This window comes from Artemia franciscana, chromosome 15 (genome assembly GCF_032884065.1).
Source record: "Artemia franciscana chromosome 15, ASM3288406v1, whole genome shotgun sequence".
NCBI lineage: Eukaryota > Metazoa > Arthropoda > Branchiopoda > Anostraca > Artemiidae > Artemia > Artemia franciscana.
This window is the reverse complement of record NC_088877.1, coordinates 43,606,626-43,633,735: the sequence shown is the minus strand read 5'-3', so window position 1 is coordinate 43,633,735 and position 27,110 is coordinate 43,606,626. Positions and strand designations below refer to the sequence as shown.

The 27,110-nt window shown below is 36.1% G+C and overlaps 2 protein-coding genes across 2 annotated transcripts in view; one reads left to right on the top strand and one right to left on the bottom strand.

Moving 5' to 3' along the window:
- Positions 1 to 21,508, bottom strand: part of LOC136036513 (sodium channel protein Nach-like) — a 128,296-nt gene extending 106,788 nt beyond the window's left edge. Inside the window, exon 1 of the mRNA XM_065718809.1 lies at positions 21,404 to 21,508. The gene's annotated coding sequence lies outside the window, so the exon portion shown is untranslated. The remainder of the gene's footprint in view (positions 1 to 21,403) is intronic.
- LOC136036514 (uncharacterized) overlaps positions 1 to 27,110 on the top strand; it is a 65,309-nt gene that overhangs the window by 10,817 nt on the left and 27,382 nt on the right. The window lies entirely within an intron of this gene.

The following is a 27,110-nucleotide window of genomic DNA, read 5'->3' as shown; positions in this document are numbered from 1 at the left end:
CCTCCTCCAAGCCCGCGCCCCGACGCGTAGATCGTACTACAACACCATAGGCGGGAACGCAATTTTGTTTTGTTGCGTACGTGGTCCAACCGGCATAATTTACCTCTAAGTTGCTAAGCCAGTTTCCTGTCTCCAGCCGCTAGCATCGCTACCGCGCACTGTGTCCCAAAAATAAATCGAGTTTTCATAACTGTATTGGTATCGAAGTTGTGGGTCCAAGAGTATTTTTCGATAGCTGTCTGTATTAGCAAATATATTAGATTATATCTCTCTATGAGTAATCGATTACGGCGTTTTTCCAATAAGGCTTTAAAATGTACATTTCTCTTGTTTTATAAAAATATGGTATAATTTTTCAAAACTTCAACGAAAAATGGAAAACAAAACAAAATCTATATAATAACCGAGAAGACTGGAAACAACCAAGGAAAATAAACCAAATTTTCAATGTACAATGCTATTAATTCCTGAAAATATGAGAGTCTCGGTGGAAATCCAGAATATAGTTTGCATTTTACTGAAAAAATTCAAATGAATGTGCATTGTCAGTTAAACAAACATATGCTGATATTGATTCCTCAAAATCTTAATTAATTTTTGATTTCTTAAAGTTATAAAAGTGAAAACATTTAAAAGAATTTTTGCAGTAAAGTGCGAATTCTACTCTGTCTTTTAGAAAGCATAGGGGTTTTGAACCCCCTCATGTTAATTTATGCTCGTTTTGAGTTTGACTCGGTTATTTGTTGTAATTTCTGTTCGTATTGGGTATCATTTATTTATTGATGCTGATCTCTGGTAGTTCTGTGCTTGGTAGATTATTTGATTATTTTTTTTTGTTCATTTTTGGTTTAATGGAGTTCTTTCCTTTTTTTAAAAACTTAAGTTGTGGAAAAAGTTTTTTTAATTAATTTCTGTTCGTTTTATGTTGACGTAGTCTTTTTCAGGGAAAAAAATAGTTTGAATCTTAGTGTTTTTCTTTAAGAATTTATAGTTTTAAACAAAGTTACCATCACACAATTCCAATCAGATACAATTGGTGAAAAAAGGGGTAGTTGGGTTGGGGGGGGGGTCTTGACCTCCATAACTACTGACTCTTAAAAATGAACTAGAACTTCCAATTTCAACTAATTAAGCCACCTCTAAAGTTTATACAACGATCTCTTTGGATAAGAACCTTAAATGCCCCAGGTGCATAACCTACAACCCTTGTTCTCAGGCTCTGGTAGTTTGTTTCAACCTCAAAATATCTATTAAATACATCTCGGGAAAAACAACCTGTTTGTATGTGTGTGGTGGGGGGGTAGCTGAACTCCGATCACTTTGACTGTTAAAAAGGGCACTAGAACTTCTGATTACCAATATTATGAGTCTTTCTAAAGCATATACGACCACCCTTTCTACAAGAACCTTATATGTCCCCAGGGAATAACTTACAACCCATTCCATGAAAGATGTAGAAGGGGAGGGTTGTCCTCACAGACATAATTTCTGAAACTTCCAACTACCATAATCAAAATTGTCATCTCCGAATTTTTATTGGAGGATTTAAGGGAAATGATGAGCATGGAAGGGGGGGAGGCTGGTTGCTCTCAAATCACTTTGACTCTTAAAAAGGGCACTATAACTTCCAACTTCAAATAAAATAAGCCCCATCTGAAGTTAACCATCCATTCCATAAAAATTTTATATGTCCACATGGCATAACTTACAACCCTATCCCCAGGGCACTGGGGGTCGTATCAACCCTTGAGACATTATTATACGTTCTTTGAAATATTTTTAACAAGATCTCCATCTCGTAATTTCAATCAGATGCTTTTGATGAAAAGAGGGGTTGTCCCGAAAAGAGGGGGGGGGTAAAGCCCTCCATCACTTTTGACACTTAAAAAGGAGCTAGAATTTCCAATTTCCTCCAAATAAGCCTCTTCTAAAGTTAAAAGATCATCCCTTCCATAAAAACCTTAAATGCCCCGCGACATAACTTACAACCCTCGTCCCTTCACTCTGGTAGCTTGTATCAACCCAAAAAGCCTTTTTAAATTATCTTTGGACTAATTTGAATAAAATAAGTGTCTCAAATTATTTTATTCGATGTTTTTCGGGAAACGCGACGTTTTTTTTGAGGGGGGGGTAACCGCCTACTCATCACTTTGACTCTTAAAACGGGCACTAGAAACTCAGATTACCAATTCAATGAGTCTACTCCGAAGTATATACAACCACTTTTTCTACAAAAAGCTTATATGCCCCCGAGGCATAACTAAAGACCCTTGCCCTGAGAATTTGGGGGGGGGTGTCTTCCTGAAAGACATGATTTCCGGACTCTTCAATAACAATAAACAAAATTTCTATTTCCAAATTTTGAGTGGATGTGGTTTTGGAAATGGTGAGCGTGGGGGTGGGGTGATTGCTCTCGAATCACTTTAACTCTTAAAAAGTACACTATAACTTTCAATTTCAAATCAAATGAACCCTATCTAAAGTTTATGCGACCACCCATTCCATCAACCTTATATGACCCCAAGCCATGACTTAAAACCCTGAACCCAGGGTACTAGGGGGTTGTGTCAACCCTAGAGGCATTGTTTTAGTTCTTTGGACGATTTTCAGCAAAATTGGTATCTTTCAATTTTAATCAGATTCATTTGGTGAAGAGTGGTTGTCGGAAGGGGGCGGGGGGCTATGGGGCTATCTGCCCTCCCTTATTTTTGACTCTTACAAGAGAACTAGAAATTCCAATTTTTAACCAAATGAGACTCTTCTAAAGTTTAAACAATCGTCCCTTCCATTAAAACCTTTAAAAAACCCTGGGTATAACTTACAACCCTTGCCCCCAGGCGCATGGGTTTGTTTCAATCCCAAAAGCCCTTTTTTACGATATTTAGAGTGTTTTCAATAAAATTGTCATCTCAAAATTTATATTAGACACATTTCGGGACAATATGATGTGTATGTGTGTGTGGGGGGGAGGGAGGGGTAGCTTCCCTCCAATCACTTTGACTCTTAAAAAGAGCACTAGAAATTCTAATTACCGTTTCAATGAACCCCCTCCGAGTTTTATGTGACCACGCCTTCTATAAGAGCCTTAAATACATTCAGGGCATACCTTACAACCCTTGCCCTGAGGATTGGGGTGATTTGTTATCCTCAAAGACATAATTTCCGGACATTTCAAGTACGTTGAACAAAATGGCTATTTCAAAATTTTAATTGGAAGTGTTTGGGGAAAAGGTTGTCGTGGAAGGAGGGCTATTTAATCTACAATCCCTGTCGATTATTGAAAGGGCACTAGCCCTTTCAATTTACAATCGAATGAGCCATTTTTAAAGTTTCGACGACATCGCTTCTAATAAAAATCTTATATGCCCAAAGGGCATAACTTACAACCCTTGTCCTGAGGGCTGTAGGGGGGATGTCATCCTCAAAGATATAATTTCCAGACCTTTCAACTACGTTAATGCAAAATGGCTGCATCAAAATGTTGATTGGAAGTGTTTGGGGAAATTATGGGCGTGGGGAGGGGATGGGGCATTCGCTTTCTGACCACATTTGACTATTAGTAAGGGCACTAGTCCTCTAAATTTCTAATCAAATAAGCCCTTTTTAATTTTCTACGACAAAAGTTTCTATAAAGAGCTTATATGCCCCCAGGGCATAAATTACAACCTTTTTCCTTGAGGACTGTGGGGGGGGGGTGTCATGCTCAAAGACATAATTTCTGGACCTTTCAACTACGTTTAACACATTGGCTATCTCAAAAATTTGACTGGATGTGTTTGGGGAAATGATGGGCGTAGGAGGTTGGTTAGTTGGTCTTTAATCACTTTTAACTATTGAAAAGAGCACTAACCGTTTCAATTTCCAATCAAATGGGCCCTTTTTGAAGTTTTGACTACAACGCTTTCTAAGAAACGATATATGTCCCAAGGTCATAACTTACAACTCTTGTTTGAGGTCTGTGGGAAGGATATCATCCTCAAAGACATAATTTCCGGATCTCTCAACTATTTTGAACAAAATGGCTATCTCAAAATTTTGATGGCATGTATTTAGGGAAATGGTGGGGGTTGGAGGGTTGTTAGTTCCACACATTTTAACTGTATTAAACAGAATGGCTATATTAGAATGTTGATCGGAAGTGTTTGGGGAATGATGGACACAGGGAGAGGGGGGTACTCATCCTACGATCACTTTTGACTATTGATAAAAGCACTAGCCCTCTCAATTTCCAATCAAATGAGCCCTTTTGAAGTTTCCACAGCAATACTGTCTATAAAAACCTTATGTGTCCCCAGGGCTTACGATACAACTCTTGCCCTTGAGAACTGTGGGGTGGAATTTTCATCATCAAAGACATAATTTCCAAACGTTTCAACTATGTTTAACAAAATAGCTATCTCAAAAGTTTAATTGGATGTGTTTGGGGAAATGGTGGGCGTGAGAGGGGGGTTAGTTACCCTGCAATCACTTTCGACCATTAAAAAGTGCACTAGCTTTCTCAATTTCCGATCGATTGAGCCCTTTTTTAAGTTTAAACGACAACAGCTTCTATAAAATACCTTATATGCCCTCAGGGTATAACTTAGAATCCTTGCCCTGAGGGCTGTGGGGGTATTGTCATCCTCAAAGACTTAATTTCCGGATCTTTCAACTATTTTGAACAAAATGGCCATCTCAAAATTTTGATGGCGTGTATTTGGGGAAATGGTGGGCGTTGGAGGGTTGTTAGTTGCCCTCCAATCACTTTTAACTATTACAAAGGGTACTAGCCCTTTCAATTTCCATTTGAATGAGCCCTTTTTGAAGTTTCTATGACAACTCCTTCGATACGAAGTGCATGTCTGAACAAAAAAAATAAATAATACATTGTGTCGACATCGTTCTTTACTTAGGCAGCGCGCTATTTCGCTGCCTATGACAATGCTAGAGCGTCGCTTTGATTACTTAGGATTTCTTGGTCTCGTTTGGAAATGTTAATTTTTTAGGTTCCGAACACTGGCAAAGGCTCCCTAATCGGTACATCTAGGATAATTACTTTTTTTTTTCTTCTCACCAAGTTTTGCTTACCATGTTTACCTGCTCTGGTAAGTACTGTGTTAAAATATTTAGACCGTCGGATCGAGCCCTGGTCCTGAAACGCCATAACTAGGACACTAGCTCTCACAGCCTTCTTATTATGTTTGATTCATTGGTTTAGGAGCATTATTGCCTACGTCGTGACTCGGCCATATATCAGGCAACCCCTTTTAATAGACCTCCTGACGATTATAATTTAATTATTCTCTCCACTGCTTTCACCTGGCAGAGGTCAGATTGTGTCTTGATAAAGATTAAATAAAAAAAAACAAGCATTTTTAACTGAAAGTAAGGAGCGACATTAAAATTTAAAGCGAACAGAAATTACTCCGTATATGAAAGGAGCTGTTCCCTCCTCAACGCCCCACTCTTTACGCTAAAGTTTGGCTCTTTCTCTCAACTCTAATTTTTAAAACAGTAAAAAACTTTAGCGTAAAGAGCGGGGTGTTGAAGAGGGAACAGCTCCTTTCATATACGGAGTAATTTCTGTTCGTTTTAAGTTTTAATGTCGCTCCTTAATTTCAGTTAAAACACTTGTTTTTTTATTTAATTTCTGAACGTTTTTGAATTAATGCTTGTTTTGATTTTGGCTCTCCGCATTGAAATAATTAAAACGAAATTTGCAAATTAATTTATTTTCTGGCTAAATGGCTTTCCCATAGTTTTGATTGGACGATTTTGAGAAAAAAGGAGCAGGAGAGTAGGCCTAGTTACCCTCCAGTTTTTGGTTACTTAAAAAGGCAACTAGAACTTTTATTTTTTTACGATCGTTTTTATTAGTAAAAATATACGTAACTTACGAGTTAGCTTACATAACGAACTTCTATATTCGCATGTTTTTATTAGATATATGAGAAGGTTCGCCCCCTCTTCACGACCTCGCTCTTTGCACTAAAGCTTAATTTTTGTCCCAATTCCTTAAGAATGACCCCTGAATCACAAAGGCCGTAGAATAAATAGCTGAAATTAATAAAATTACAATAGCGTAAAGAGCGAGTTATTAGGAGGAGTTAAACTCCTCATAAGCGCAATAATTTCTGTTCGTTTTAACTTTTAATGCTGCTCCTTACTTTCAGTTGAAATAACTTTTTCGTATTTATTTTCTCATTGTTTTTTTTTAAATGATAAAAAATCCTGCGCCCCCTTCATGGAAATTCTCTTCCCTCATGACAAATTCATCCATGGAAAGTTCCCCCCATATTTGCCACTCCTCTCAAGCCCTCCCCCTTCAACCAAAAAAAAATCCCCTGATAGTGTCTGCACACTTCCCAATAACCATTACTACATGTAAACACTGGTCAAAGTTTGGAACTTGCAGCCCCTCCCATGGGGACTGTGGGAGAGTAAATCGTCCCCAAAGACACAGTTATTAGGTTTTTCGACTATGCTGAATAAAATGGCTATCTCAGAATTTTGATCCGGTGACTTTGGGAAAAAATTTGCCTGGGAGGGGGCCTAGGTGCCCTCCAATCTTTTTGGTTACTTAAAAAGGGCCCTAGAACTTTTAATTTCTTTTAGAATGAGCCCTCTCGTGACATTCTAGGACCACTGGGTTGACACGATCACCCCTGGAAAAAAAAGAAAAAAAAGAAAACAAACAAAACAAATAAACACGCATCCATGATTTGTCTTGTGGCAAAAAATACAACATTCCACATTTTTGTAGATAGGAGCTTGAAACTTCTACAATAGGGTTCTTTGACACACTGAATCTGATGGTGTGATTTTCATCAAGATTCTACGACTTTTAAGGGGTGTTATCCCCTATTTTCTAAAATAAGGTAACTTTCGATGGGTAAGACTAAACTTGATGAAACTTATATATTTAAAATCAGTATTAAAAATATCATTCTTTTGATGTAACTATTGTTATGAAAATTCCGTATTTTAGAGTTTCGGTTACTATTGAGCCGGGTCGCTCCTTATTATAGTTCGTTACCACGAATTGTTTGATACTAAAGCTAACAGGTGAGCGCTCAATTTTCGTTATGAGAACTGACAAGCTCTTCTGGTAGATGTAATGAAGACAAGAATTTAAGGTTCACCTTCCTCCTTATTAAGGAGGATAAATTGGTCCTCGAACAACATAAATTGATAACCGGATCGTAACTTCGGTTGAGATCCGAAAATTTATTTTGGTAGACATTCTGATCACAAAAATTTAGTAACATTCCTCTTTAAAAAAAATAATGTTTGCCCTTGACCAACGAAGGCTGTGATTAGTAGATAATTTCGAAGACCACACTGCCTTTCCATGACGATAAATAAAAGTTCAAATAGAGATAATTCCTTTTTATTAGACGGTGATGATTCACAAAAGTACTGGATATTTCGGTTACATGTGCAGTGACTTACTGTATACGACGGTTACTGCACATGTGACCGAAAAATCCAGTATTTTTGTGACATTATCATTGTCTAATAAAAGGATTTATCCCTATGTGCACTTTTATATATCGGTACAATTAGTACGTTAGCTTTTATCTTTCACAATATTTGGATAAATTCCATCAGGCTCTGCCTGTCAGACACGTCAATTCACAAAAATGTTTTTTTTTTCAGGGTAGGGGGGTAAGAATTGTTTAAAACTTGTTTTTATAAAGATACAAAAAAGTTGTTTTTGAAAACCGAAATTGTTTTTGAAAACTGTTTTGAATATAGCTATTGTTGCTATTGAGAGTGCACACAGCGAAAATAAACAATGCTAAGTACTTTTTTCAGGAAGACGAAGCTCTTCAATTTTTTTCTTTCTTTTGACTTAAAATCTTCTTTCTTTGTTCTTTTTCTCTTTTCATTCTTTTTCTTCTTTTTTTATTTCTTTATGCTTAAAATCTTCTTTCTTTGATCTTTTTTCCTTTCCTTCTTTTTCTTCTATCTTCTTTATTTTTGCTTAAAATCTTCTTTCTTTGTTCTTTTTTTCTTTTCCTTCTTTTTTCTTTATTTTTGCTTAAGATCTTCTTTTTTGTTCTTTTTTCTTTTCCTTTTTTTCTTTCTTCTTGCTTAAAATCTGAGGCGAACCTTTCTCGGTTTGTCTTGGTTAAGCTTGTCGTTAAGGGCAAAGACGTCTTATCGGGGGGGGGGTACATCCTTTTCCCTAGAAAAACCCACTTATCATCGGTGTTGTGAAGTCGCTCCAGGTGGAATTTTCGAATATATCGGAACTCTGTGAATTATAGAGAATATATTAAATTACCAGTGAAGGATTAAATCAAAATTTGAATGGCGCAACGTTCCAGTATTTACCGGATACTAAAACCGGAATTTTTCCGGAATTTGTCACTAAAACCTTGGTAAAATATTATAAAACTCTGGTAAAATCTCTGAAAATTTTGGTTAAATTATTAAGCTGCTCCCAGGATGGTGACAGGTTGCTCTTTGTTAAAAGTGATGGTAAGACCGTAATATGTGGGGTTTTGTGGTTCGTTTAAAATCATAATCCTGCTCTGTCCTTAAAAAAAAGTTGTTTTGTATTTATTCTATACTTCGCCTTTTTTGCACAAAGGTACACCCATCCCCCTCCTGGAAAATAATCTCTTCCAAAATAAAAACTCTTATAATGTACATCTAGACAAGAAATCTTGATTCGTATGCTTTCTATGCGCACTTACGTGGGCATACTGGTGCTGGCACTCGTTTCAGAGGACGCACATCGAAACGCTTATTTTTGACATCTTTATGACGGAATTGTATCGCTTTAAATTAATAAGCTTAAGATCAGGGTTACGACAAGAAAAGTTGGACTACGCACAAGATATTCACATATCATGTACAGATATTGGCAATACCTTTACAAGACAATTTTGGCAATACTTGGCTTTATTGCATTTGCGGTTTTCCCCCGCTTCTTCAGACCTGTTTAGAAATAAAAAGTGCATAAGCTGCCACTGGTTTTGGATTGACCCAATGAAGGCTGTTCTCATTATTTTGAGCATAGAATTGCAGAGTATAAAAATTTGAGGGTTTCATAGAACTGAAGACCGATCTCCCAGGGTCACGTTGGCTACGCTTCAATATCTCCGCCACAGAGCTGCCCATAAAATTTTACCGAATCTCAAATAATGAAGTAACACGACAGAATTAGTGTACAATCAGTGCTGTTGTTCTTGTTTATGTCAGTGCAATTGCCAAGGGACTTGGTAAAGGCATATGCACCATCACGTTTTCCTCTTATATTTCAAAATAAATATATTGAACAACATGTTTTATAACCCTTTTTCTATTTTAAATATGTTAAACCTGGTGGCGAGGAAGATCTATTTGGGTCCACCTCTCCTCCTCTCCTCAATATAAATATGATCATGATTTTATCAGCAAATTCCTATGTTTTAAATACACTCTGATTTTTTTTTTTTTTTAATTCAGCTTCTCCCCTGAATTCCCCCTTTCTTATATTAATTCCTGTGGGCTTACTTAGACCTCTACAAGGAAGTTTTATTACTCAGGCGTAATTCCTTCCAGAAAACTGGATGCTCAAGCTGATCAAGTTTGAACGCTCCATATCGAGATTAACAAAAAAATATATTTATAATAACCTATATATTATATATATTATTATATATTTATAATAATCCTACTCCATTGCCAACTAGTAAGTGGTTAAGTGTGGTTTAACTAACAAGCTTTGATAAATTTCAGACAAACACGGTCCATGTGAAGCACATCAAAATCTGATTGGCTCATTCTCAGCACAAAATTGCGCCGCTATCTCACACATACGAAATTCGCGCTATACTATAAATTAAATTTCAAAAATGTTTTTTTCAACTGAAGGCAAAGAGCAACATTAAAACTTATAAGAAACAGAAATTAATCCATATATTTGTTTCTCAAATTATGCCGAAAAATCTCCCTCCCTTCTCCGTGGAAAACTCCCTCTCCCAGAAAATTTTATCCCCACGGAAAATTTATTCACTGGAAAATCCCCCGCCCCAAAAAATTCCGTATATTTTTCATTAATATATACCATTTGTAGCCGAAAGGCGCTCTCGGACGTGAAGTCAAAATATTTGGATTTGTTTTTATCATTTAAAGTCTTGTTGTTGTTTTTTAAGTTTGGTTTTATTCCACTACTTTATTTAAATTAAACCTGTTTTTTCTTTCTTAATTTTTTTTTGTGAATGTTAAAGCAGTGTGGTCTAAGAAATTATTTAGGATTTTTTCTAAAAGAACTACCAACAATAAAGCTTATGATTTACGAATGAAAATGAGAATGAAAAATGAGAATGAAAGTAAAAAAAAAAGAAAATGAAAAAATAGCACGACTTGTTATAGTATATGAAGTCCAGTTGGTCACTCGCATTAGAGATTATCCAAGTGAAACTGGGCAAGGACTCATACTTAACGAACGTCAGTAATTTCAATGCGATAAATGCCATGCTGCTTACGATTTGAAAAATTCGGGTTTTTTCAAGTTTCTTTTTGTCTTTTAAAGCTCCATGACCTGGAGAATGGATGTTTAGAAGGACAATTTTTTTCAATTTTTGTGTTTCGTCACTTGAGAAATATTTAGCAAGGAGAACAGGAACAGGACTGTCTAAACTTGATACATCTTTTATACTATTGTGCTTTATAAAAAAAACTGGACTTGTTAATGTTAATTAAATAAAAAAAGTTTTTGCAACTGCAAGTAAAGAGCGACATTAAAACTTAAAACGAACAGAAATTATTCCATATATGAAAGGGATTTTCCTCTCCCCAACGCCTTTCTCTTTACGTTAAAGTTTGATTCTGTTACAACTCAAATTTTTAAAACAATAAAAAAAACTTTAGCGTAAAGAACAAGGCGTTGCGGAGGGGGCAACCCCTTTCATTTACGGAGTAATTTCTGTTCGTTTTAAGTTTGAATGTTTTTAAGTGTAAGTTTTTCGGAGATAAGAGCTTGAAACTTTGACAGTAGGGTTCTCTGATCTGCTGAATCTGATGGTGTGATTATCGTTTAGATTCTATGACTTTTAGGGGGTTTGTCCCCCTATTTTCTAAAATAAGGCAAATTTTCTCAGGCTCGTAACTTTTGATGGGTAAGACTAAACTTGATGAAAATTATATATTTAAAATCATCATTAAAAGCTGGTTCTTTTGATGTACCTATTGGTATCAAAATCCCGTGTTTTAGAGTATCGGTTACTATTGAGTCGGGTCGCTCCTTACTAAAGTTCGTTACTACGAACTATTTAATATTTGTATGCTATTAACAAAAAAAAAACAAATATAGTAGTTTCTTCTAGTAAAACTGGGCAAGAACTCACATTTAGCTACCATCAGTAGTATCAATGAGATAAACAGCATGCTACATACAATCTGACTTTATTTTTTATTTTATTTTTACTTTGTTTAATTTTTTTACTTTATTTTTACTTTTCTTTCTTCCTCTTCTTTCTTGTTTTAATACTTGACATTCAAGAGGAGAGACGATTCTAGTTTTTGAGTTTCGTAATTTGAGAAATGTTTATTTTGAGAACTTGAACAGACGGGATTTCGTACATTTTAATTTTTTATCCTATTGTGTATAACAGAAAAGCAAATTTTTAATTTTTATCCTGTTTAGAAAAAAATAAGACACATACAGTTTAAGAGAAACACGTTACTACTACCCAAGTGAAACTGTGCATTGACTCGCACTTTACCATCATAAGTATTTTCACTGTATTAAGTAGCCTGCTACTGACTATTTAAAACTTAATGTTTTACTTTAAGCTATTTTGGCGGAATAGGGTGTTAAAGGCCAATTTTTCCCAGTTTTCATGTTCTATAATTTGAGGAATATATAGCAAGGACAATTTGAACAAGATTGTCTGAACTTGACAAGTCGTATATTCTATTTTCACTTGGAAAATAGCGAAACATACCCAAGAGGCAGAACAAACTTAAGAGGAGAAAATATTTGGAAAAAATTGGGTTGTCCCTATTCGTGACAACCAAAAATGTTCCTAATTTTTTTCTCCAATTGGCATGAAAGTTTCACTGTGAGTAGACTGGATCAAAGAGACCTTAATGAAGGCAGCAAGTTTTTGAAGAAAATTTTTTTGTTAGATCAATTTTTAGTGAAAAAAGTCAAACTATTTTTATCTGATGGATTTATTTTAGCTTGTAATTGCTTGTAGACTCTAGGGCATATAGAAAAGACCAAAGAAACTACCATCAAAACAAGAAAAATAAGTATTGTATTGATCTGTGTTTTACAATTTTTTTTATCAAACAGTTCGTGATAACGAACTTACGTAAGGAGCGAGGCGGCTCAATCGTAACCAAAACTGTAAAAAACGGAATTGTGATATCAATAAATATATCAAAAACATTGGCTTATTATGCTGAATCCAAATATATAAGATTATTTTAATTTAGTGTTACCTATCAAAGGCTACGAGTCTGAGAAAATTTGTCGGATGTTCAAAAAAGGGGGAAACACCCCCCAAAGGTTCAGGAATCCTAATGAAAATGGGACCATCAGATTTAACGTATCAGAGAACCATACTTTGGATATTTCAAGCTCATGTCTGGAAAAATGTGGAATTTTGTATTTTTTGCCAGAAGAAAGATCACGAGCTCTTGTTTATTTGCTTCTGTTTTTCTGTTTTTTGTTGTTTTTTCTTTTATTTATTTCAGGGATGATCGTATCAAGCCAATGGTCCTAGAATTTCTGGAGAGGGCTCATTTGAACGAAAATTTAAAGTTCGAGTGCACTTTTTAAGCTACCATATATATTGGTAGGGCAGCTAGCCCCCCTCCCACGTCTTTTTTCCAAAAGTCGTCTCATAAATATTTTGATATAGTTATTTTGTTCCGTATAGTTGAAAGGTACAATAACTATATCTTTGGAGGTGACATGACCCTACAGAACCGCTGGAGGAAGGGCCGCAAGTTATGAAATTTGCTTGTTATTTACATATAGCATTTGTTATTGGGAACCGTGCCATGATTTTTCAGGGAGAAAAGATTTTCTGGGGATAGATTTCTATGGTGAGAATTTCCCATTGGGATGGAAGCTTCCGGGGTAAACTTTCCAGGGGAAATTATACAAGAAGGAAATTTGCCAAAATTCTTATCCGAAATTTGGTTTATTTGTCTTACTTTCTCGTTGGCTATTCCATTTTGCATGTGGAGATGCTTTGAGGGAATTGTTCACGGAAAAATTCCCGCGGAGTTGGAATTCTTAGGGGGACTTTTATGGGGGAGATATACCACGGCAGAAACTCTTCATGGGGAAAACATCACCAAGAAAAATTTTCCGTCGGGATATTTTCTGCGGGAAAAACTTTCCATTGGGGGGGGGTCTAGAAAATATTTTCCAGGGGGGTATTCCCCCATGACCTTAAAGAGGATCAGAAATTAAATAAAAATGCGTCTTTCTTCAAATGAAAGTATGCTATGGAGTATTTTTCAGGTGAAAAATACTCATGGGGGGATTTTCTACAGAGGTGGTGGTGGATTTTCTGGGATTTTGGAAAAACGATCAGAAACTAAATAAAAAACCAAGTCTTATCTACTAAGTAAGCAGCAACATTAAAAACGTAAAACGAACAAAACAATTTTGTAGAGGGGGGCTGCCCCCTCCTCAATGCCCCGCTCTTTAGACTGAAGCTCGATCTTTTGTCTCAAGTTTTTTAAGAACAATTTCTGAAACACGAGGGTCGTGCAACTAGAATCAGAACCTTTTTTGAAAGTTCTAAAAAAAAATGTGTGAAGAGAGGGTATTGAGGAGGGGGCATCCACCTCTCGTATACGGAATAATTTCTGTTCGTTTTAAGTTTTAATGTTGCTTCTTGCTTTTGGTAAAAAAAACTGTTTTTTTTATAGTAATAAAGCTTCACACTTTTTTATAACTGTGCTTTTCCAAATAACACATGAGCAAATGAACACATCCAACAAAAATAACATTCAAGGATTCGTTTAATAAAATGTTGATTAAATATACGCTTAGATTCAAGGAACTCTGCAATCGTGGCCAGAATACCTTTAACTCTTTTGAAAATCAAAAACCCTGCAGATTTTTAGTCCTTACGGATTGAGATTCCCCGTGCCATCCACCCCACCCCTTTCAACATTTCAACATTATTACAAAATTGTTGCATAAACCTACGGCTGATCGGAGATTTGTACATAAAATTAAATTATGCGTGGCAAAATGATTAATCGAGCTAAACTTTAAATGAAAACTAATTACCACCAATGAGACGGGATAAAATGTCTTCTTAACCCTTCTAAGGGTTTAGGTGTCATTTGCACTTTACAGAAAACAAAACACATTTCAAACAATTCTTCTTTTGCCAAAACACCGATAAATCAATACTACAAAAAAACAATTTTTTTTTTAATTTCCAAGAATTTGTTCTTATAATTCCTCCGATTTCATTTTTTAACAGTCTAAGCCCTATTAATCTTTTATCAGTCAAATGTGCACTATATTTTTAGCTTCCTCCTTCTTTAATTTCCTTCCTTCTTTTAATTTCCTCCTTTCAAATTTATACAAAATTCGCATACTGCAACAAACTGAACAGATTGCTTTAACAATAACAATAACCTGCTTTAACAATAACAATATTGCTTTAACAATAACAGTAACAGATTGCTTTAACAATAACCTTCAATTATGTTTCAATAATTGAATTGCTTCAATAATTTTTGTTTTAAAGTCTTATATAGCCATCGGTTTTATAGGCTCACTTTTGACAAGATATGTTCTTTTTCTTGAAAAAAATTACTTTAGATATAATTTTTGGCAAAAAGTTGTCTTTGTAAAATAGTAAAATTAAATCGAAAATCATGAATGTAGTTATTCTAAGCGACATTTTTACCTTTCCTTAAACATTATATTGTATTGCAATTTCCTATTTTGTTGATAAGTGACAAATAAAAAGTTTAAACTGTATAACATACGTTTTATTTTCAGTCATGCGCAAATGAAGTTTTAGTCTTTAGAAGGGGTTGGTAGCTCCGCTCTTATTCGGGGTATTTTGTATACCTTTTAATTTTTAACTGATTGTTCATTCTTCCTTTTTTTCTTTTTTTTTCTCTGAGTTGTATTCATTCAACCATAGTAATATGTTTTATTTTTAGATTTGACGAGGCTATTCATTTTCATTTCTGTTCGTTTGGGTATCATCTACTTATTCACAGTAATTTATGTATGTTCTAAACTTCTTATATGACTTTATTTCTGCTTGTTTTAGGTTTTAATATAACTCCTCACTTTCTTTGGAACTCTCTTAGAAAAGACTTTTTAAGTTAAGGACTGTAACTATGTCATGGGCGCTGACAGGGGGGGGGGGGGGGCAGGAGGGGCCGGACTATAAAGTAATTATAAGGAAACCAAAGGAGAGAGAGCAGAATAGCGGAAAACCATGAAAAAAGTGTGTGTTGCCAAATTGTTGGCTCTAGCCAATAGAATTTGACCCTTAATAAGGAAAATATAATTCTAATTTGTGATTGAGTAACCCCTTTCCAGTTTTCAATTCAATTCAATTTATTCAAATAAAAAAAAACATAACACCAATAATAATAAAGATCCTGGAGCGAACTTGTTGAGGACCATAACAACAAAAAATCGAAAATGAAGAAGAGAGAAAAAGGAGAGAAAGAGAGAGAAGAGAGAAAACTTGGGTAATTAAAGCAAGTTGAATAAGAATTTAGAGAATTATAATATCAGAATTTTAGTGCATTGTTATACAGCGTGCGAAAACTTGGTGACGGCTCGACACTGGAGGGTATTATATTTCATTTATGTATAGATTTATAAATGGGGGATCGCTGGGCAGAACTAGAGACACACTTGGGGACAATGAAGGAACGGTCGGATGAACGGAGACAGAGGCCTTTAGAATTATTACTATTAAAATAAGATAATAATTGGGGAGGAAGTTTTTTATGGTAAGCGGAGTATGCAAAGGATAGATTTAATTTTTTAATGATTTGTTCAAAAGGGATAATACCAAAATCGGAGTGCAAGTCCTGGGTGGGATATAGTCAGGGCAGCCGAAAAACCGCTTTGACGGCATGGTTTTGGGCAGATTTTTAATTTATTGGTAACTGAAAGATATGTGTTGCCCCAAACAGATCCGCAGTATGAGATATATGGGTAAATAAAAGAGTAATAAAGGGTGACAAGGATATCGGGAGGAAGAAAATAATTCACACGATTAATCATACTTACCTGTCGCAAGATTATGGCTCTGATGTAGGACACATGTGTTGCAAATGATAGGGAGGAGTCTATATGGATACCAAGAAACGTGGCAACTTCGACCTGTGGGAGTAGATTGGTAGAATATTTTAGGTCAAGTGCTTGCTGAGCTTCATTTTTTTTTGTAAGGGGTTCGAAATAATACAACCTGACTTTTCTGGCTGTTAATGGTCATGCAGTTAACGAGACACCACTCCTGTACTCTATTCAGAAGGGTTTGAGTAGAGGCGATGACGGATGTGAAATTAGGGCCGGTGATGTCAGCAAAAAGTACTGGGTGCACTGATGGACCCAGGTCCGTAACCAAATCATTAATATAAAGGAGAAAAAGTATTGGACCAAGAACAGAGCCCTGTGGGACGCCCCTCCGGACAGATAGGGGATGTGAATTCACCCCACCCAGACTCACACTCTATACTCTACCAGAGAGATAAGAGCCAAACCATGAGAAAGGAACTCCACGAATCCCTAAGCTGTTGAGTTTACTTAATAAAACACTGTGATCAACCATATCAAAGGCCTTAGAAAAATCCAGAAATAAGCTAAACACATATTTTTAAGGTCAAGTTGGGAACGTATAAACTGTGTGGCGTCTATTAGTGCATGAGCAGTTGAAAATTTGGAACGGAAGCCATATTGATGAGGAGAAATCAACGAATCTGAAGAATGAATCCCAAATAAAAAGGGAGAAAGACGTCGAAATATAATTCTCTCGAGCACTTTAGATATAACTGGGAGAAGTGAGATTGGACGATAATTACTTACCTCAGACGGATCGCCTTTTTTTATGAATCGGGATAACAATTGCTGATTTAAATATTTCTGGGAAGACTCCATTGGTCATAGACTGGTTTGCTATGTACACAATGGGTTCACAAACATAGGAAGATACAGTGCTAAGAAGCTTATTACTTATGCCAAAGAAGTCAGGTGTACTACTATTAGAGAGACATTTGATAGCTTGAAACACCTCTTTACGATCAGTTGGAGAGAAAAACATGGATCCAAGATTCTTGCTAGGTTGTACTGACTGGGAGAAGGAACAGGAGTTAGCATTTGGAATATTAGTGAAATAATTATTAAAAGCATCCGGTACTGAAATTGGGTCAATTAATCTACCACTGATGTCCTTCAGATTAATAGGTACAGATCTTGAATTCCTTTTTTTTTTAAAGAATTTCATTTATTGTGGACCAAATTTTTTGCAAGTTCCCTTTGCAATGAGAGATTTTTGAGTAATAATAATTTTTTTTTGCTTCCCGGACGAGTTTGGTATATAAGTTTTTGTATTTTTTATAATTAGTCAGGTCAATAACGTTACTGGTTTTGCAAGCTAACTTATATAGGTCAATTTTTTCGGTATGAAGAGATTATAAGGCTATTAAACATCCAGGGGCGTATATGGGTAGTTTTTCGGTTCGATTTACGAACTGGAAAGGTTGAACTGATAAGATCACTCAGTCCCTGTGTAAAACCGTTTGTGGCTGACTTAACATCCTGACAATCCAAAACCTTGGACTGGTCGAAGGATTTCAAACGATCCGTGAACCGGTTCATATTCACAGTATTATATATTCTATTATACGTAGGGGTATTAGTTCTAGAGGGTTGAGTAACTGGTAGGGAGGGTAGGGAGAGACAGATTGGAAAGTGATCTGACAGGTCAGAAAATATTATTTTGGAGGACAGGTGGTTTCCCAGGAAAGTGGATACAAAAATGTTGTCAATTATAGTTGCTGTAGACCTCTTAGGATCAACTCTAGTAGGAAAAAGTATTGTGGGAAGAAGACCACTTGAGGTGAATGTTTCAAAGAAGGTATCATAATCATTATTATTGCTAACATTTATTAAATTACAATTGAAGTCCCCAAAAACTATTGCCTTCTTTTGTGGTAAATTAATAAAACTAGAAAAATCATCAGACAGATTACAAAAGAAATGGGTCGGAAATGAGGGGGGTTTATAAAATAATGAAAAATAAAAGAATTCTCGTCAACACTTATGTCTACGATTATTGAATAAATGTATCTACTATTTATAGCTTGAGAGAATAAGGATTCACAGTCTAATAGCCTGGTGAATTTCAGACTTGACCGGATGTAAAGAGAAATGCCGTCAGAGGACTTGGTTAAATTTCTTTCAATATGAATAGCTTGAAAGCCAGGGAGGGAAAATTCGTTATTATCATCAATTTCTGAAAGCCACGTTTCGTTACTCCAATTATGTCGAAAGGGCAGTAACCATTAATTAAAATTAAGTCTTTAAAATTAGCCCACTTATCCCGTATACTTCTGATGTTAAAGCAAATTACATTAAGTTTGGTCTCTTCCATTAGCTTAGGTTTCACATTTTTCACAAAATCAAAAGTGTCGAGATATTCACAGTTAATTTGGTTTAAAGGGCTATCGGGGCTAGCTAAGTGGCTGGTTGGGAAATTATTTTGGTCATCGTAATAGTTAAAAACAACATTATTGCACAGTGATAAATTCGTGAGAAACGTAAAATCTTGTATAGTACACATTTAAATATCCATTGTGGTCTGAGTTTCATCATCTCCTTGATTAGAATATTGGAAATCTTCTTCAGCCGACGAAATATCATTGGTGGTAATTTTGGACTGGGATGGAAAGTTTGCCGTTTTTTCTTAGATTTCTTGCCTTTGACTAGGGCAGTTGCACTGACTACCGTCTTAGGGGTTGCGGCATTGTCAGAGCCTGTATTACTTTGGTTTACAGTTGAGTCTACAGGCTTAACTAGCTTTGATGTGGAATCTATGTCCTTTTTCATGGAGGATAATTGAGCTATAGCTGTTTGTAAGATGTCATCACCTAGGATTTTAGTGATAGCCTTCCTCTTGAGAATATTTTTGGTTTCCTCAGCTTCATTATTAACCTCAATTAAGTGACTGACTGTGAGAAAAGTTGCAAGTCTTTGTCATTCTTGGCTACTTTTAGATGAATCTTTTGGAGGGTAGGATATTGAAGTAAACTTAGGTAAGGGATAGAGGGACTGACTAGAACCTTGATTATGAACATTATTTGCCTCTTTTGGGAATGATATTGTCTTTGCATCTTCTACAGCAACTGTTGCTTGGATTCTACTGGGCCGAGGTGGTGTGGGTTGCCAAGGGATTCTTGCAGCTACAACTGAGTAGAGTAGGTTCATTTTATCAGATGTTCTAAGGATTACGACTCGCTTTTCGTGAGCCGGCCAAGATTGTTTTTGGAGGGCTGTGTGTCCCTTAGGGTTACAATTCCTGCAGAAAGGATCTGACTCAGGGCATTCACTAATTGCGTGGCCTGTTTTCCCACACTTAAGGCAAGACGGATGGGGCTGTTTGCATTTTTTTTGCCGTGAGCGTGGACCAGACAAGTGGAGCATTGTAGGGGCTTGGGCTTATAAATCTTGTAAAAAAAGGGACATAGCGTACAAGAATATTTCTCTACTTAGCTCAACTTTGCAGGAAATGAGGATTGAACGGCTTGGGTGAAGAAAACCTTCTTTGTTTAAACTTAGCCCTATAGCAGTTGAAGGATTGATGAGAAGGCCTGAAGAATCTATTAGTTCAGTTTGTATTTCCTCCACTTTTACACTGGTATCAACACCATACACCACACACTTGTGTAACTTTTCCACATCTTTTTTTGTGGCTAAAATTTTTGAGCCATCAAGAATTATTTCTTTCGATTTTGACGGGACATGGTCTGCCGCCTGAGAAGACGTAAAGTAAATATCAATAGACTCGTCCTGCTTGAAAACAAGTTTAAAATTTACCATGGTGATCAGAAAGATAGCTTTCCTAATTTGCATTATTCGATCTTTTGAAAAGGGTTGGCCAATGGTTTTCCCGATTGAGACAGTATAATAATTGGGGTAATCGGTAGTACTAGTTTCTGGGACACTTGAAGAGAGGGGCTGCACTAACACTGGTGAACGGGTTTCATCCTTTTTCCTATTTTCGCCAGGCGTCTCACCTCTTTCATCACAGTTAGTTTCGTCTAAGGCAGTGGTTCTCAACCGGGGTCCATATGGACCATAGGGGTCCATGTAATATTTCCAGGGGTCCACCGGCAAAACACAACAAATTGGGGGTCCACGATGATTTTTTGGGGGTCCACGAAGAAAACAAACTTAGAGCGCTTTTTATTTTTAAGAATTCAATTTCTTCTGTAATTTATATTATTTTGAATCGGTTTAGTGACCTACTCGGAATGGATATACCGATTTGGGTTTCAATTCCTTTCAAAGTTAATGTTGCCGAAATAGAATTACCTTTGCAAGAGCCCCTCATCGAATTGCAAAATGATGAAATAATGCGTGCAAAATTTAAAGATGGAAAGTACAATATATGGAAGACAAATGATGTTGCTAGAAAGTACCCTTTGCTCTGGGATAAAGCGCAGTTCTACGTTATTGCCTTTCCTACATCTTATCTTGTTGAAGCGGGATTTAGTCGTGTTTCTCAAATTTTATCGAAAGCTCGCAATAGACTTGACATTGTGAAAAGGGGTGATCTTCGACTACCATTAACATCAATAGAACCAAATATAAAGAAGCTTGTCGAGAAGCATCAACCACAGGGATCTCATTGAATAAACATGCCTTTTTCTTTTTTTTTTTTAATCACACACTTAATTTCAACTGCTTTTTTTTTTATCCAATTTACATATATAATGTTGGAGTGAATTAAACTTCCTGAGGAGCTCTACTCCCCATGAGCTTTAGTTGCTTGCCAATCGAAGAACCTTGTAGAAACTTTTAATATTGTAGTTATTATCACAATAATAGTAATAATAATTATAATAATAAAGGTGGGGAAAAAAAGGTTGAGAAACACTGGTCTAAGCCCTGAATTCCTGAAAAGTGGCTAACTGTTTTGGAACGCGTAGTTCGGGGGAGGGGGGGATTCTAGGAAGAGTTTTAGAGGTAAGTTGGAATGGTGACTGGCTAAGGGTTTCAGTGGGATTATCCTTCTTGGGTGGTAGCCTTGGGAGCTGCTTTTTTCCGTCATTTATTCCAACAAGACACTGCAGATTCACGAACTGTTAATCAGTATTAATTCAAGGCTACTTGACCAAAAGTAAATATGACGGTTTTTAATCAGCGATAACACCAATATATTCAATTATACACTATGAAATAATAACTCACTTTGTATGAAGTGAGCAATCCCTCACAATTAAATCCGCAAGTTAATTGCGCAATGTAACACAGTGCAGTACAAAAAATAATCCGATTAGGTTCATAAGCCAGTTCCTTTTAGTTCAGATACTAAACTCATACTGTTTTCAAACAGTTCGTGGTAACGAATTGTAGTAAGGAGCGACCCGGCTCAATAGTAACCGAAACTCTAAAAAATGGAATTTTGACACCAGTAGTACATCAAAAGAATTGCATTTTAATGCTGAATTCAAATATATAAGTTCCATCAAGATTAGTTTTACCCATCAAAAGTAACGAGCCTGAGAAAATTTGCCTCATTTTTGAAAATAGGGAGAAACACCCTCTAAAGGTCATACAATCTTAACGAAAATAACACCATCAGATTCAGCGTATCAGAGAACCTTATTATCTATAAAAATGAACCTCCTATCTATAAGAACCTCCTATCTATAAACCTAAAAGAACCTCCTATCAATAAAATGTGGAATTTCGCATTTTTTCCCAGAATAATGATCACGGATGCATGTTTATTTGTTTTTTTGTTGTTGTTTTTTTTCCCAGGGGTGATCGTATCGACCCAGTGGTCCTAGAATCTTGCGAGAGGGCTCATTCTAACGGAAATAAAAAGTTCCAGTGCCTTTTTAAGTGACCAAAAAAATTGGAGGGCATATAGGCCCCCTCCCACACCAATTATTTTCCCAAAATCACCGGATCAAAATTCTGAGATAGCCATTTTATTCAACGTAATCGAAAAACCTTATAACTATGTCTTTGGGGGCGACTTACCCCCCCACCGTCTCCCTGAGAGGGACTACAAGTTACAAACTTTGACCAGTGCTTACATATAGTAGTGGTTATTTGGAAGTGTACAGACGTTTTCAGGGGTATTTTTAGGCTGGGGGGTTGAGAAGAGGGAGATATGTTGGAGGAACTTTCCTTGGAGGAATTTTACCTCAAACTTCCTCCAAGGAATGGAGAAATTTGTTTGTTTTTTGTTTGTTTTTTTCCCCAGGGGTGTTCGTATCAACCCAGTTGTCCTAGAATGTTGCAAGAGGGCTCATTCTAACGGAAATGAAAAGTTCTAGTGCCCTTTTTAAGTGACCAAAAAATTGGAGGGCACCTAGGCCCCCTCCCACGCTAATTATTTTCCCCAAGTCAACGGATAAAAATTCTGAGATAGCCAAATTATTCAACGTAGTCGAAAAACCTTATAGCTATGTCTTTGGGGACGACTTACTCCCCCACAGTCCCCGTGGGAGGGGCTACAGGTTGCAAACTTTGACCTGTGCTTACATATAGTAGTGGTTATTGGGAAGTGTACAGTCGTTTTCGAGAGGATTTTCCGGTTGGGGGGAGGGGTTGAGATGAGGGGGATATGCTGGGGGAACTTTCCAGAATTTTTTGCCAGAAGGCAGATCACGGATGCGTGTTTATTTGTTGTTGTTTTTTCCCAGCGGTGATCGTAACGACCCAGTTGTCCTAGAATGTTGCGATAGGGCTCATTCTAACGGAAATGAAAAGTTCTAGTGCCCTATTTAAGTGACCAAAAAATTGGAGGGCACCTAGGCCCCCTCCCACGCTAATTATTTTACCAAAGTCAACGGATCAAAATTCTGAGATAGCCATTTTATTCAGCGTAGTCGAGGAATTTGTCAGTCGAGGAACTTTCCATCGAGGAATTTGTCATGGGGGAAGAAAATTTCCATGAAGAGAGCGCAGGATTTACTAGCATTATTTAAAAAATAACAATAAAAAAATAAATATGAAAAAGTTTTTTTCAGCTGGAAATAAGGAGCAGCATTAAAACTTAAAACGAACAGAAATTATTACCCATATAAGGGGCTCACTTCCTCCTAATACCTCGCTCTTTACGCTAAAGTATTTTTAGTAATTTCAACTATTTATTCTACGGCTTTTGTGATTCAGAGGTCATTCTTAATGAATTGGGACAAAATTTAAGCTTTAGTGTAAAGAGCGAGGTGCTGGCGAGGGGGCGAAACCCTCATATATGCAATAAAAACATGAAACTACAAAATTTCTTTACGTAAGCTAATTTACAAGTTACGTATATCTTTTACTAATAAAAAGATTCGTAAAAAATTAAAAGTTCTAGTTGCCTTTTTAATTAACCAAAAAATCGGAGGGCAACTAGGCTTTCTCCCCCACTCTTTTTTCTCAAAATCATTCGATCAAAATTACGAGAAAGTCATTTACCCAAAAAAAATTGCAAATTTCGTTTTAATTATTCCTTTGCGGAGAGCCAAAATCAAAACATGTATTGATTCAAAAACGTTTAGAAATTAAACTAAAAAAACAAGTTTTTTTTAACTGAAAGTAAGGAGCGACATTAAAACTTAAAACAAACAGAAATTACTTCGTATATGAAAGGGGCTGCTTCCTCATCAACGCCCGGCTCTTTACGCTAAAGCTTTTTACTGTTTCAAAAAGAAGAGTTGAGAGAAAGACTCAAACTTTAGCGTAAAGAGCGGGGCGTTGATGAGGAAGCAGCCCCTTTCATATACGAAGTAATTTATGTTCGTTTTAAGTTTTAATGTCGCTCCTTACCTTCAGTTAAAAAAACTTGTTTTTTGTTTATTTAATCAGATACTAAACTCATACTTCCACACACATTTTTTCATTTAAATTTGGTTGGAGGAACAAAAAAGAAATCAAATTCTTTGTAGTAATGAATGGTAAGTAAATAACGATCCTTGTCAAGCAGTTCGTGGTAACGAACTGTAGTAAGGAGCGACCCATCTCAATTAGTAACTCAATTTTTTAGTAACTCTAAAAAATAGAATTTTGATACCAATAGTTACATCAAAAGAATCGCATTTTAATGCTGATTTTAAATATATAAGTTTCATCAAGATTAGTTATACCTATCAAAAGTTACGAGCCTGAGAAAATTTGCCTCTTTTTAGAAAATAGGGAGAAACACCCCGTAAAATCACACCATCAGATTCAGCGTATAAGAGAACCCTATCGTAGAAGTTTCAAGCTCATATCTACAAAAATGTGGAATTTTGCATTTTCTGCCAGAAGACTGTTTATTTGTTTTTTTGTTTTTTTTGTTTTGCCAAGGGGTGATCGTATCGACTGAGTGGTCCTAGAATGTCGCGAGAGGGCTCATTCTAACGGAAATTAAAAGTTCTAGTGCCCTTTTTAAGTGACCAAAAAATTGGAGGGCACCTAGGCCCCCTCCCACGCTCATTTTTTCCCAATAGTCATTGGATCAAAATTCTGAGATAGATATTTTATTCACCATAGTCGAAAAACCTAATAACTATGTCTTTAGGGATGACTTACCCCCCCCCCCGCAGTCCCCGTGGGAGGGGCTGCAAGTTACAAACTTTGACCTGTGTTTACATATAGTAATGGTTACTGGAAAGTGTACAGACGTTTTCGGGGGGATTTTTTGGTTTAGGAGGGAGGGTTGAGGGGGGGGTACATGGGAGGATATTTCCATGGAGAAACTTCTCATGGGGGAAGATAATTTCAATGAAGGGGGCGCAAGATTTTCTAGCATTATTTGATAAAACAATGAAAAAATAAATATGAAAGTTTTTTCTACTGAAATTAAGGAGCAGCATTAAAACTTAAAACGAACAAAAATTATTACGCATATGAGGGGTTTACCTCCTCGTTATACCTCACTCTTTACGCTAAAGTATTTTTAGTAATTTCAACTATTTATTCTACGGCTATTGTGATTCAGAGGTCATTCTTAAGGAATTGGGACAAAATCTAAGCTTTAGTGTAAAAAGCGAGGTATCAACGAGGGTTGAACCCCCTCATATACGCAATAAAAACATACGAATATAGAAAGACTCAAACTTTAGCGTAAAGAGCGGGGCGTTGAGGAGGGAACAGCTCCTGTCATATACGAAGTAATTTCTATTCGTTTTAAGTTTTAATGTCGCTCCTTACTTTCAGTTAAAAAAACTCGTTTTTTTTATTTAATATGCTCAGGACCTATATGCACGGTATCAAGTGTGTGTCATGTTTGGAAAAAAAGCCGCTACTGGTATATCCTTAAACTGTCATTTTCTTGGAATCATTCCTTCTCAAAATAAATACAGAATGAAGTATTCTGTAAATAAAGGTTTGAAACCTCAGCATTAGAGCTCTCTAAGATGCTAAATTGATGTTGATATTTTCAGGAAGATCACTCCTATTTTAAGGGGTGTAAGGGTGTAAGAGCAAATTTTCGCAGGCTTGTAGCTTTGGTGGTTAACTTCAAACTGATTGAATTTTATATTTTTAGAATTACTATAAGATTTCAATTAATTTAAAGTATGTATGGTTAGCAAAACTCCTTTTTTAGAGATTCAGTTTATTATTGGCAGGAATCACTCTTTACTTACAGTTCATTATCATAAACCCTTTGGCTGCGTCATAACGCTTTTGTTATACGGAGAGGCCATTTGTCAGCAATCTAGAACTGTTATTATCTAAAATTCTTTTTAAAATTATGGTTGCGAAATACACGAAGGATTACTAGTTACAGCCTTCAAAACTGAAACCTGAGCACCACACATAATAAATTGTGATTACAGAATTTTTTTGTGAACTTTACCTTTCAAATGAAGATGATGATGACTATAATGCATAATTACCAGGACTTATAAAACAATTACCGTCATTATAGTCATTACACGTAGCAGGTAGTTAAAGATAGTTACAAATTGCAGGGGTGCCGTCAGAAAATTTTCCAGGGGGTGGGGAGACACCAGAATAGCAGTGCTGGTTTTCTGTCAGGGGATATATTTCAGGATATTTTTTTGTAGGAATAAGTTTATTTTTGAATACCTTTAGGAAAAAATCTCAAATAAAAAGACAAATTAAATTGGATGCAAAATTAAACAAAATACAGTAAATTTTAAACGACAAGGATACCTGGCATAGGGATCAATTTATTTAACCAATAAAATATTTAATTATTATGCATTTAATCTTAAAAGAAAATCAAACTTAAATCAAAATTACAGAAGTATTTATTGCTTCCGTCGATTATAACGAACGTAGACTTGTCCTTATTTATTTTGTAAGATTTTCGGGGAAATCCCCAAAACTTCAGTAATAGTGAAAGCCGCAGGGCCTAATAGGCCTATTGGCAAATCCTTGTCTGGTTTCACTGAAATTTTCATTTGATCTTTAGTGTTGTAATAAGAACAAAATAAATTATTTGTAACATAATTCCTTTTAGTATAGCGCCAAATACATAGCAGTCCTTACACTTTTACCGTTAGAGAAACGGGCAGTAACCATGCTCTTCTTTGTAGTGAAGACACCACTCAGTAGAAGTACATAGCCCCTACTCCTTGAAAACGACCGCAGTTAAACAACCAATCCTTAATCCAATTCTCACTTGTGTTTGAATTCTTTTCTCCCAAGTATTATAATAAAAAAAAGGTAAACTAATTTTGCAGAACTTTGTAGTAACTTAAGTAAGCGAAGGATATTGGTTATTTAAGCAAGAGAATGATACTTTTACCGTTAGGGAAACGGGCATTAGCCATACTCTTGTTTGTAGCGAAGACACCATTCACTAGAAGTACTTAGTCCCTACTCCCTGAAGACGACCGCGGTCTAACAAGCAGTCCTTAATCCAATTCTCACTTCTCTTTGAATTCTGTTATCCCAACTAATATAATAAAACAAAAAAGGTAAACTAATTTTGACACTGTGTAGC